Consider the following 13485-nt stretch of genomic DNA (forward strand, 5'->3'; position numbering starts at 1 on the left):
TTCATTCAATCATATTTATTGAGCGCTTACTGGGTGCAGAGCACTGTACTAAGCCCTAATAATAATAAGTTTCCCTCTCAGGATCGCACCTGGTGAGTGTCCAGTACTCTACCAGTCTTGACTATGGGAGGGAGAATCAAAGGCCTATCCAATCCATTCCTAGCTTGGGCAGTGACTAGCGAGGGGAAGGCAACCTGCTACAAGTCAAAACTCGCCTGTGCTGTTGGACAGCAGTGACATGGTACGGACTTAAGGGCAGAAACTCAAGTTAAGTCTGAGGAAGAAGGCAAATGGTAAAACCACTTCCGTATTGTGATCAAGCAAGCTCTTTGGATCCACCACCAGAATGATGGCAGATGGAGGTGGGCTGTTCTGGAAGAGATACTAATAATAATAATGTTGGTATTTGTTAAGCGCTTACTATGTGCTGAGCACTGTTCTAAGCGCTGGGGGAGATACAGGGTCATCAGGCTGTCCCACTTGAGGCTCACAGTCTTCATTCTCATTTTACAGATGAGGGAACTGAGGCACCGAGAAGTGAAGTGACTTGCCCACAGTCACCCAGCTGACAAGTGGCAGAGTGGGATTCGAACCCATGACCTATGACTCCCAAGACCAGGCTCTTTCCACTGAGCCACCATGGAGTCGCTACGGGTCGGTAGACGACTCAACGGCATAAGACAAGACAATAATAATGGGGGTATTTGTTAAGCACTGACTCTCTGCCAAGCACCGGGGTAGATGAAAGCTCACTGTGTGCAGGAAACATGTCTATCAACTCTGTTATGTTGTACAAGCGCTTAGTACAGAGTTCTGCACACTGTAAGGGTTCAATAAGATTTACTGATACACCACAAGCAGATCAAACAACCCCTGTCCCACATGGGGTTCACAGTCTATGGAGGAGAGAGAACAGGTGTCCTCTGCTGTTAGAGAAGCAGCGTGGCTCAGTGGAAAGAGCACAGGTTTAGGGATCAGAGGTCATGGGTTCTAATCCCGGCTCCACCACCTGTCAGCTGTGTGACTTTGGGCAAGTCACTTAACTTCTTGGTGCCTCAGTTACCTCATCTATAAAATGGGGATTAAGACTGTGAGCCCCAAGTGGGACAACCTGATTACCCTGTAACTACCCCAGCACTTAGAACAGTGCTCAGCACATAGTAAGCACTTAACGAAGAGAAGCAGCGTGGCTCAGGGGAAAGAGCACGGGCTTGGGAGTCAGAGGTCATGGGTTCGAATTCCGGCTCTACTACTTGTCAGCTGTGTGAGTGTGGGCAAGTCACTTAACTTCTCTGTGCCTCAGTTACCTCATCTGTAAAATGGGGATTAAGACTATGAGCCTCATGTGGGACAACCTGATTACCCTGTATCTACCCCAGCGCTTAGAACAGTGCTCTGTACATAGTAAGTGTTTAATGAATACCAACACTATTATTATTATTATTATTAACAAATGCCATCATTATTATTATTATTATTCTCAATATTACCAATGAGGAAACAGGCACAGAGAAGCAGTATGGCCTACTGGATAAAGCAAGGACCTGGGAGTCAGGAAGACCTGGGTTGTAACTCTATTTCTGCCACTTGTCTGCTGGGTGACCTTGGGCAAGTCACTTCACTTCTCTCTGCCTCAGTTACCTCATCTGGAAAATGGGGATTAAGACTGAGTCCCATGTGGGACAGGGACTGTGTCCACCTTATTAGTTTGTATCTACCCCATTGTTTAGAACAGTGCCTGGCACACACTAAGTGCTTAACAAATACCATAAAAAGTTGAATGACTTTACCAAGATAAAACAGCAGGTAAGTGACAGTGATATTATTAGAATCCAGATCTCTTGACTCAATCAATCAATGGTATTTATAGAGTACTTAATCAGTATGGAGCACTGCACAAAGCATTTAGGGGAGTGTAATTCAGAGTTGGTAGACACCATCCCTGCCCGCAAGATGCTTACAATCTACAGGAGGAGACATATTAAAATAATAATAATAATAATTGTGGTATTTGTTAAGTGCTTACTCTGTGCCAGGAACTGTCCTAAGCGCTGTGGTGGATACAAGCAAATCGGGATAGATACAGTCCCTGTACCACATGGGGCTCACAGTTTCAATCCCCATATTACAGAGGAGGTAAGAGGCACAAAGAAGTGAAATGATTAACCCATTTCACACAAGATCACACAGCAGACAATTGGCAGAGCTGGGATTAGAACCCAGGTCCTTCTGACTCCCAGGCCTGTGCTCTTTCCACTAGGCTACGCTGATTCTCAATTCCAGAATCTGGAAATAGTAGAGCCTGAGAATATGGATGAGCGTGCTGTGGGGCTGGGCTGGGTATCCAGGTGCTGAAGGGCTGCACAGCCAAGGATAGAGCGCTTAGAACAGTGCTCCAGTGCTTAGAACAGTGTTCCAGCATTTAGAACAGTGCTCTGCACATAGTAAGCGCTTAACAAATACCAACATTATTATATAGTGAAGGCAGAAGGGATGGCGGGTGAGGGAAATACAGGCTTAGGCAGTTCCAGGCTCTTTCTACTAGGCTACACTGTAAAAACAAATCAAGAAAAAAAGAGTCTAGGAAAAGATGAGTGGGAAGTTGTCTCTTCAAGGGGAATCAGGGCATCCCAGCCCATCCATGGCCATAAATTGCTCTGGGTAATAATAATAATAATATTGGTATTTGTTAAGCGCTTACTATGTCCAGAGCACTTTTCTAAGCGCTGGGGTAGATACAGGGAAATCAGGTTGTCCCACATGAGGTTCACAGTCTTAATCCCCATTTTACAGATGAGGGAACTGAGGCACAGAGAAGTTAAGTGACTTGCTCACAGTCACACAGCTAAGTGACAGAGCCGGCATTCGAACTCATGACCTCTGACTCCCAGGTCCGTGCTCTTTCCACTGAGCCACACGCTGCTTGGCAGGTTGCTGCTGCTTTAGTGGACTCCCCTTCAGAAATCACCGGGATTGAATGGGGACCGATCACCCTCAGCTCAGCAACCCCTCTAGGCCTGGATCTGGGGCCGTGAAAACCGTTCAAACAGTAGTCCCCGAAGAGTGAACCTCATCACTGATTCCACTGGGCTCGGGTACGGGTGGCGGAGGCTTGAGAGTTCGGATCTGTCCCTACATCAGTAACCGTGGGCGCGCACGTGAAGAACATACAGTAGGATCACGGGATAGTCTCGCTGAGCATTTGTCTTGGTTTTAAAGCAGCCTTTGGGTAAGGTAAAGTCTAGAGAGTGTTCCTGCCAGTGTGGCTCAGTGGAAAGACCCCGGCCTTGGGAGTCAGAGGTCATGGGTTCAAATCCCAGCTCTGCCACTTGTCAGCTGTGTGACTGTGGGCAAGTCACTTCACTTCTCTGTGCCTCAGTTACCTCATCTGTAAAATGGGGATTAACTGGGACCCTCATGTGAGACAACCTGATGACCCTCTATCTACCCCAGGGCTTAGAACAGTGCTCTGCACATAATAAGCGCTTAACAAATACCAACATTATTATTATTATTGTTCTGGGGAAGGCCCTGAGGGAGAGAACTTCTCTAGGGGAGGTTTGGAGGGTAGTGTTTAGCTCCGCCTTCTCCTCCAGCCCAGGGGGCTAACGGGAGGCGGGTTAGTTGGGGGCTTTCCCCTGGCCAGCTCCTACTCCATCCTAGTTGGCTCCATGGGCTCAATCCTATCCGGGCCCCCAGAAGTCACTCTGAAACCCCGATGCAGCTCAGGAATCCAACTGGCCACCTAAAAATCCCACGGATGGGAATGATCCAGGACCAAATCTGACCTTCCCAGAACTAATCACGTTAACCTCTCTGGCCCTCGGTTTCCTCATCTGGAAAACGGGGATTCAATGCCTGCTCTCCCTCTTACTTAGACTGTGAGCCCCACGTAGGGACTGAGATTAGCGTGTATCTACCCCAGCGCTTGGCACATAGTAAGGGCTGAACAAATGCCAGCGTGGCTCAGTGGAAAGAGCCCGGGCTTTGGAGTCAGGGCTCATGAGTTCGAATCCCAGCTCTGCCACTTGTCGGCTGTGTGACTGTAGGCGAGTCACTTAACTTCTCTGTGCCTTAACTTCTCTGTGCCTCAGTTCCCTCATCTGTAAAATGGGGATTAAGACTGTGAGCCCCACGTGGGACAACCTGATTCCCCTATGTCTACCCCAGCGCTTAGAACAGTGCTCGGCACATAGTAAGCGCTTAACAAATACCAACATTATTAAATGCCACAATTATTATCACCACTATCATGAGGACTGAACATCCCCCATAGAGGGAAGCTGAGAAGCACACATATTACAGGAAAAGCAACTTAGCTGCGCTAAATCAATGCTAGCCTATTTTGAAAACAAACCTTGAGCTAATTGTTCAATATCAACCCATATTCCTTCCATCGCCTCTCTAAAAAAAGAAAGAACTTGTCTCCCGTACTATCATTCAAGGAAGACGCACTCCATCAAAACACACTGACGATTCATGCTCTAAGACTTTCGGTTCCTCCATATCAAGAAGGCACAGCATCAGTGATGCAGCAATGCCTGCTGAGGTTCTTAGAGAGGCTGAAGACCTCGGTCATAAAAGCAGACTCAAGTTTAGTGACAGAGCTGACTCTACTCAATTGGATTTAAGAGAGAATAAATCCTTCACACCTCCAAACCGTGAAAGCTGTTCAATTTGAAAGCTATGCCAACAACAACAACAAAAGAACTAAATTTATATCCAGTATAAAATTTTTAAAAGCCATCATATTCATTCATTCATTCAACAGTATTTATTGAATGCTTACTATGTGCAGAGCACTGTACTAAATGCTTGGAATTTACAATTTGGCAACAGATAGAGACAATCCATGCCCAATGATGCCCACAGTCTATCATATATATATACACATATATTACTGACTGGTAAATTAGTAAGGGATTTGATGGCACAGTGGGTACAGCATGGGCCTGGGAATCAAAAGGTCATGGGTTCTAATCCAGGTTCCGCCACTTGTCCACTGTGTGACCTCGGGCAAGACACTTCACTTCTCTTGGCCTCAGTTACCTCATCTGGAAAATGGGGATTGAGACTGTTAGCCCTACACGAGATAGGGACTGTGTCTACCCCCATTTGCTTGTAACCACCCCAGCTCTTAGAAGAATGCCTGGCACATAGTAAGCTTTTAACAAATACCATCATCATTATTATTATTATTTGAAAAAGCAAAAACAAGTCCTGACTTTGCATAATTAGGAATGAATGCTGATAAGAATATTTTCTGTTTTTGAGCTGCTTCACCTTAGGGTGTAAACCGAGCCACCCAGCATCACTGAGAAGGAGATAATATTATCAGAATTTTGCAGAGTGGCCAGAGCTCAAGGGAGGTGTGTGGGCACCAAGCCACATCTGGGTTACAAATTTAATTGCCCATCTTAGAACCGAAACCACATTTCCCATCCCCTGCTCTAACCCACTGGAAAACCTGGTCAGAGAATATAAGGACCAGCCTCTAAAGTGCAAGAGATACATTTTTCTTTTCTCTTCCTCAAATACACCAGTTGGTATACACAAGATTTCAAAAAAAGAACAGCAATAATAATAACAAAAATAATAACAATAATAATAGTAAAAGTGCATTTAAGCACTAGGGTTGACAAGATAAATGGGTTGGACACAATCCCTGTCCCTCATGCGGGTCACAAACTCAGCAGAAGGGAGAACCGATATTTAATCCCCATTATTCATTCATTCAATCGCATTTATTGAGTGCTTACTGTGCGCAGAGCACTGTACTAAGCGCTTGGAAAGTACAATTATGCTATTGATGCCTGTCCACTTGTTTTGTTGTCTGTCTCCCCGCTTCTAGACTGTGAGCCCATTGGGTGGAGATTGTCTCTGTTGCCGAATTGTACTTTCCAAGCGCTTGGTACAATGCCCTGCACACAGTGAGCGTGCAATAAATAGGATTGAATGAATGAATTTTATAGATGAGAGAGGTGAGGCACAAGGAAGTTAAAACTTTACCAACAGCTAACGAAAAGTCACTTCTAAAATGTAGTAACAGGTTAAATTGAGAAGGGAAGTTGATATTTTCAACCCTAAGAAACCTGTCAGCATTGAACAGAATCGGAGTCAGTGAACCAGTAGTCGTCCTAGACTATTTACCTTGTGAACCATTTGAGAAGTCAGTGTTCTCAGACGTTTTAATAACTCACTTTATACTTCAGCAAGGCCAGGGAGGCTGAGACCTGAGAATGACGAGAGCAAAGGGCATTAAGAATGAAAGGCTCATTTAATTGGGCTACATAAAAAGTTGTATCCTCTGCCCCCTTGGAAAGTAAATATATTTTTCAATAATTTTTTTTCAAGTTTCAATAGACAGTAAAATAGTAAAATATTTCGCCAATCATTTCAGAGAGGAAAAATCCTACAAATTTGCCCACAAGCTTAGTATGCTGCTGTGCACAGAGCTAGGGTTCAATAAATAATAATAATGTTGGCATTTGTTAAGCGCTTACTATGTTCAGAGCACTGTTCTAAGCACTGGGGTAGATACAGGGTAACCAGGGTAATCAAATACTATTGACTGACAAAAAATATTCTGGAAAAATTAACCAGATTAGAAAACATCATGGCCCAGTGGAAAGAGCAATGGCCTGGGGAGTCAGAGGTCCCGAGTTTTAATCTGAGCTCGGCTGCTTGCTCTCATGGGTGACCTAAGGCAAGTTACTTCACTTTTCCTTTCTTCAGTTTCCTCATCTGGAAAATGGGGATAAGAGACCCATTCTCCTTCCCCCTTAGACTGTGAGCCGCATGTAGGACACAGAATGTAGCAGACTTTTTTTTTAAAATGGTATTTGTTAAGCATTACTATGTGCCAGACATTGTTCTAACCGCTGGGGTACATACGAACTAATCATGTTGACACAGCTCCATGTCCCACCTGGGACTCACAGTCTTAATCTCCATTTTCTAAATGACGTAACTGAGGCAGAGTGAAGTGAAGCGACTTGCCCAAGGTCACACAGCAGACAAGTGGTAGAGCTGGCATTGGAACTCAGGTCCTTCTTAATCCCAGGCCCATGCTCTAACCACTGGGCCATGCTGCTTCTCATACGAGACCTGACTGTCTCATATCTAGCCCAGTGTTTAGTAAGGCAGCGTGGCTCAGTAGAAAGAGCCCGGGCTCGGGAGTCAGAGGTTGTGGGTTCTAATCCCGGCTCTGCCATTTATCAGCTGTGTGACTTTGGGCAAGTCACTTAACTTCTCTGTGCCCCAGTTACTCCATCTGTAAAATGGGGATGAAGACTGTGAGCCCCACGAGGGACAACCTAATCACCTTGTATCTACCCAGCGCTTAGAACAGTGCTTGGCACATAGTAAGCGCTTAACAAATACCAACATTATTATTACAGTGTTAGCTCATTGTGGGCAGGGAATGTGTCTATTATTATATTGTACTCTCCCAAGCAATTAGAACAGTACTCTGTATACAATAAGTGCTCAATAAATACAACTGAATGAACAAATACAGTGCTTGGCACAGAGTAAGTTTTTAAATACCCCATGCATTATCATCATCAGATTATTTGAACATTTCTTCAAGCTACCTCCTCCAGGAGGGCTTCCCAGACTGAGCCCCCTTTTTCCTTTGCTTCTCCCCCCCTCCCTATCACCCTGACTCCCTCCCTCTGCTCTACCCCCCATCCTCCCCACAGCACTTGTGTGTATATATGTACATTTCACTTGAGCATTTCACTTGTGTATATATAGAGAAGCAGCGTGGCTCAGTGGAAAGGGCCCGGGCTTGGGAGTCAGAGGTCATGGGTTTGAATCCCAGCTCTGTCACTTGCCAGCTGTGTGACTTTGGGCAAGTCACTTAACTTCTCTGGGCCTCAGTTACCTCATCTGTAAAATGGGGATTAAAACTGTAAGCCCCATGTGGGACAACCTGAATACCTTGTATCACCCCAGCACTTAGAACAGTACTTTGCACATAGTAAGTGCTTAACAAATACCATTATTATTATTATTATATGTATGTATTTATTATTCTATTCATATATATTGATGCTATATTAGTCTATATATATTGATGTTATTGATGTCTGTCTACTTGTTTTGTTGTCTGTCTCCCCCATTCTATACCATGAACCTGTTGTTGGGCAGGGATTGTCTCTATCTGTTGCTGAATTGTCCATTCCAAGCGCTTAGTACAGTGCTCTGCACACAGTAAGTGCTCAATAAATACGAATGAATGAATTCTTCCTTTTTGGTGTCAAGTAGGCCCTTCTGGGGTTTTCTGGGAGCGCGTATTTCACTAGTGGAAAGCAAGTTCATTCATTCAATAGTATTTATTGAGCACTTACTATGTGCAGAGCACTGTACTAAGCGCTTGGGATGAACAAGTCGGCAACAGATAGAGACAGTCCCTGCCGTTTGACAGGCTTACAGTCTAATCGGGGGAGATGGACAGACAAGAACAATGGCAATAAATAGAGTCGAGGGAGCTGTTCCTCCCAAGAGCAGGCATAACCTGGGGACTCCAGCACAAATCCAACTTGCCTCGCACAAATCCAACTTGCCTCACTCCGACCTGTGGTCGTGTTCCAACCTAGAAAAGGAAAACCCCTTCTAGGAAATGGTAATTCTGTTTCAATAACTCTTCTCTCTTGGACATTTCTAGGCAAGCTATCAATAAAGGGACACTCTAATGTACGGAACAGGGATTGGCATTAGCCGAGACAAGCAACTCACTGCCCATACGCTAAGTGGCCAACAGAGAGCTATGATCATTAATATTTTAATAACTATGGCTCCTTATAAATAAACCAATTAAAAATTTACAACGAGCGTAGACTCCAGGGTCTCAGTCTGTGGGGAATAGCCATTTTTTCCAAGTGTTTCTAACACCCTGCATACCATTTATACCTGAAATTTTGCATTTCATTTTCCTGCAAAATTGTTTTGGCCTCACCTCTGCTTGTCTTTCATCTCACTCTCTTCTTTTGTTGTATTCAACTGCTGTGCTACCCCCGAAGAAACACTGTGGCTAAAGAGCTGAGGTAGGGGAAGATCCTGACAGGGGATGAAGGGAATCAGCATTTACAAAGAGGATACACACGGTGTGACCTAGAGGGTTGAGCACAGGCCTGGGAGTCAGAAGGACCTGGGTTCTAATCCTGGCTCTGCCATCTGTCTGCTGTGTGACCTTCGGCAAATCACTTAATTTCTCGGCACCGCAGTTACCATGGTGTAGTGTATAAAGCCAAGCCTGCGAGTCAGAATTTCGTGGGCTCTAATCCCAGCTCTGTCCCTTGTCTGCTGTGTGGCCTTGGGCAAATCACATCACTCCATGACTCAGTTATCTCATCTGTAAAATGGGGATTAAGACTGTGAACTCCAGGTGTGACAGAGACTGTGTGGAATCCGATTTGCTTGTATCCACCCCTGTACTTACTACAAGAACGAGGTGAGAACGAGGCCCAGTGAGAAGGTGAGCGGCAGAGGAGCGGAGTGTGTGGGCTGGGTTGGAGAAGGAGAGAAGGGAGGTGAGGTAGAAGGGGGCAAGGGGATGGACAGCTTTGAAGTGAGAAGTTTTTGTTTGATATGGAGGTTGATTCCTAGAACGATATATGCATTTATACGAAGCAGCTTGGCCTAATGGACAGAGCACGGGCCTGGTGGTCAGAAGGACCTAGGTTCTATTCCCAGCCCCACCAAATGTTGGCTGTGTGACTTTAGCATGGGCCTGGAAGTCAGAGGGATCTGAGTTCTAATCCCAATTCTGCCACTTTGCTGTGTAACCTTGGGCAAATCACTTCATCTCTCAGTTCCCTCATTTGAAAAATGGGGATTAAGACCGGGAGTCCCATGAGGGTCAGGGACTGTGTCCAATGTGGCTCAGTGAAAAGAGCCCGGGCTTGGGAGTCAGAGGTCATGGATTCGAATCCCGGCTCTGCCATTTGCCAGCTGTGTGACTGTGGGCAAGTCACTTAACTTCTCTGTGCCTCAGTTACCTCATCTGTAAAATGGGGATTAACTGTGAGCCTTACATGGGACAACCTGATTACCCTATATCTACCCCAGCGCTTAGAACAGTGCTCTGCAGATAATAAGTGCTTAACAAATACCAACATTATTATTATTTGCTTGTAACCACCCCAGCGCTTAGTACAGTGCCTGGCACACAGTCAGAGCTTAACAAATACCATTGAAAAATATATATGTTTGCACTCATACACACACACCTTTCTTCAGTTGTTCATTTTGACCACTCTAGCTGTAAATATTTTCATGTACATCTCCTCCATTAGAGCATAAGCTCTTTGTGGATAGGAATCCTTTCACTTTATTCTTTACTTCCCAAGCCACTGCAAGAAGTGGGAGATCAATGAACACTACTGATATTACTACTACTGCTTATGATCTTCTTTACTAAATACCAGACAAGGAGCCAAGCACCCCCTAAATGTTTCTCAGCACTCACTGGACAATATATTCTCTCAGTAATCTCTTTTCACTCATCTGTTTACTGCTAAGCCTCAGAATTATTCATAGAGGAAAATGAAGTTATGGTTCTAGTTTGGTAGCTGAAGGAATATTACCCGAGCAAACAGTAGTAACCTCGGCTCACCTACAGCCATAGTTTGGGTTAATTCTACCGGCTTTGTATTTACAGTGCCCACAAACAAAACCACGTGCTTAAGTTGCCCCACTCGGGCCCTGGGGAATTGAGAGCTGCCGCTTTCTACCGTGTAGGAAACCAAATTAAAGACTGACTTTGCAGGAAGTCACAGTTTTGTTTCTGCCTCTTCCTTCTTGGCCTCTTCCTCAAACTGCTTCTCTCCAGGGTGACCCCGGCAGTAGCAGGTTTTAGCAGTCCACTCCAGTTTCCAGGTTGGGCCGGTCATCTCCTTCAGAGACGGCCTTTCTCTCTGGCCACGCTATGTCCCACCCAAGGCAAGATGGTACTGGCTGAAACCCCATTCGGTCGGTCTTTGTGAGCACAATTCCCCCGCTGCAACGCTGGCTGTTTGAGTGTTGGGGTTCAAACTTAACACCTGCTGACAGACCAAGATCACACCAGATGGCAACATAGCCCGGTTGGTTTTATTTGTAAAAGAGAGGGTTGGCTTAGGGTTTCTAAGACTTTTGTACCAAAAGAATGAAGAGGGTATTATTCCTTAAATATGTGGTCTAGTGAAAACAGCACATTTCTGGGAGTCGGGGGAACTGGGTCCTAAACCCGATACTGTTTAAGCGTTTGCTAAGTGCTAGGCACTGTACTAAGCGCAGGGGTAAATTGAAGATAATCAGGTTGGATGCAGGCCCTGTCCCACCCAAGCTCGTAGTCTAAGTAGGAGGGAAAACAGGTACGTAATCCCCATTTTACAGGTGCGCTAGCTAAAGTACAAAGAAGTTAAGTGACTTGCCCAAAGTCACCCAGAGGATAAATGGTGGAGCCTGGATCAGAACCCAGGTCCTCTGACTCCTAGGCCTGTGCTCTTTCTACTTGATATGTATATATCTATAATTCTATTTATCTATTTTGATGCCTGTCTACTTGTTTTGTTGTCTGTCTCCCCCTTCTAGACAGTGAGCCCATTGTTGGGTAGGGACTATCTGTTGCTGAATTGTACTTTCCAAGTGCTTAGTACAGTGCTCTGCACACAGTAAGCGCTCAGGAAATGCGATTAAATGAATAGGCCATGCTGCTGTGTCACCTTGAGCAAGTCACTTAACTTCTGTGCCTCCGTTTCCTTACCTATAAAATGGGGATTTAAATACCGGTTCTCCTCCCCCAGTACTGTGAGTGACTGTGGGACAGGGACTGGGTCTGAGTGGTTCTATTAGTATCTACAACGGCCTCTTCGCAAAATGGTTGGCACATAGTAAATGCTTAGTAAAAACACTAACCAAAGATACGCTCTGTCAGCTCCTACTACCCAGGCTCCAAGTCTGAGGATTTCAGATGAGCGTCAGTCACCATGTCAGTAGCTAGGATCGGTGGGGGGCTAGGCCTCCCCAAAATAATCAATCAATGATATTTACTGAGAGCCTTCTGTACCAAAATAGAGCAAACCTAGCTCTAAAATACAGTATTCCCTAAGGTGATTACCTGCCCACAAAAGGGTATATTTTAAAAGTTAACATGAAACAGGGCTTTCTCTCTTCACTCTCAGATTTTAATATAGTTCTGTTATTTGAAACTCTCCATTTTGCAGAGGTTGGAGAAATTGATGTGGGTCCAGTGAGGTATCAAATTGGTAGGATAAGAAAATGGAAGCGAGGGCAAAAAGTCATCGACCTGGAGATTATTAAGCCTAGAAAAGAACTACAACTCTCAGCAAGTCTGGCAACCTATAGAAATTGTCCTTAATCCAAAAGAGTCAGTCAAATTTATTGAGCATTTACTGTGTGCAGAGCACTGTATTAAGCGCCTGGGCGAGTACCATGCAATGAACACTTTCCCTGCCCACAATGAGTTTACGGTCTAGAGGGGAAGACAGACATTAATATAAATTAATAAATTACAGATATGTGCATAAGTACTGTGAGGCCGGTAAGGGGGATGAATGCTCAGGGTGATGCAGAAGTGAGAGAAGAGAGGAATAAAAGAGAGTAAGAGAGTAGCAGAAAAGGGAGAAGCAGCATTGCCTAGTGGATAGAGCACGGACCTTGGAGTCAGAAGGACCTGGGTTCTAATCCCAGCTTTGCCATGTATCTGCTGTGTGTCCTTGGGGAAGTCATTTCACTTCTCTGTACTTCAGTTAACTCACCTGTAAAATGAGGATGAAGACTGTGAATCCCATGTGGGACAGGGACAGGTGTCTGACCCGATTAGCTTGTCTCTACCCCAGCGCTTAGTACAGTGCCTGGCGCATAGCAAGGACTTAACAAAGAGCATTAAAAAAATAAAGAAGGGAGGGTAGCAAGAAAGAACTGGATTAAGGGGAAAGCAGAAATGGTGTGAGAGGAGCACAGGTAAGAGCAGCATCTACGGAAGAAATAGAAATCTGGGCAAGTAAAGTGAAAAAGAAAAATAAATATAGAGGACAGACTAATTTAAGAGAAAGAAAGGAGGAGTTCACTGGAGTTTGTGTTTCTGTCAGAAGGAGAAGAGGAGGAGGCTCTCAGAGGCTCTCCACTTCATACAGGGCAGGAAGAAGGAAAAGAAGTAAACTGCAACAGAGGATTTAAAATGGGCATGAGGAAGAATTTCCTGAAAGGAGTTGCTGCAAGGTGGATGGGTGTTTCCCAAAGCGCAAATGAAGTGTTAAGAGTGCCACTCTGGTGTCTGAGGTTGGAGCAGTGACCGCTGAGCACTTCCACAGCTCGGTAATCACCCACACCAAATAGTGAGAGAACTACTAAGCAGCGTGGCTTAGCGGAAAGAGCCCAGGTTTGGGAGTCAGAGGTTGTGAGTTCTAATCCCTGCTCTGCCACTTATCAGCTGTGTGATTCTGAGCAAGTAACTTCTCTGTGCCTCAATTATCA

General features: G+C 45.1%; 1 protein-coding gene across 4 annotated transcripts in view; it reads right to left on the reverse strand.

The window, feature by feature from the left end:
* The window catches only part of MARCHF8 (membrane associated ring-CH-type finger 8), a 205957-nt gene that overhangs the window by 183491 nt on the left and 8981 nt on the right, over positions 1-13485 (reverse strand). For 3 of the 4 annotated variants that reach the window (XM_029060270.2, XM_029060264.2, XM_029060271.2), the window contains exon 2: positions 6151-6233. The exons of the other annotated variant lie outside the window; for it this stretch is intronic. The gene's annotated coding sequence lies outside the window, so the exon portion shown is untranslated. The remainder of the gene's footprint in view (positions 1-6150; positions 6234-13485) is intronic. 4 annotated transcript variants of the gene reach the window in all.

The sequence above is a fragment of the Ornithorhynchus anatinus genome, chromosome 3, assembly GCF_004115215.2.
Source record: "Ornithorhynchus anatinus isolate Pmale09 chromosome 3, mOrnAna1.pri.v4, whole genome shotgun sequence".
Lineage (NCBI taxonomy): Eukaryota > Metazoa > Chordata > Mammalia > Monotremata > Ornithorhynchidae > Ornithorhynchus > Ornithorhynchus anatinus.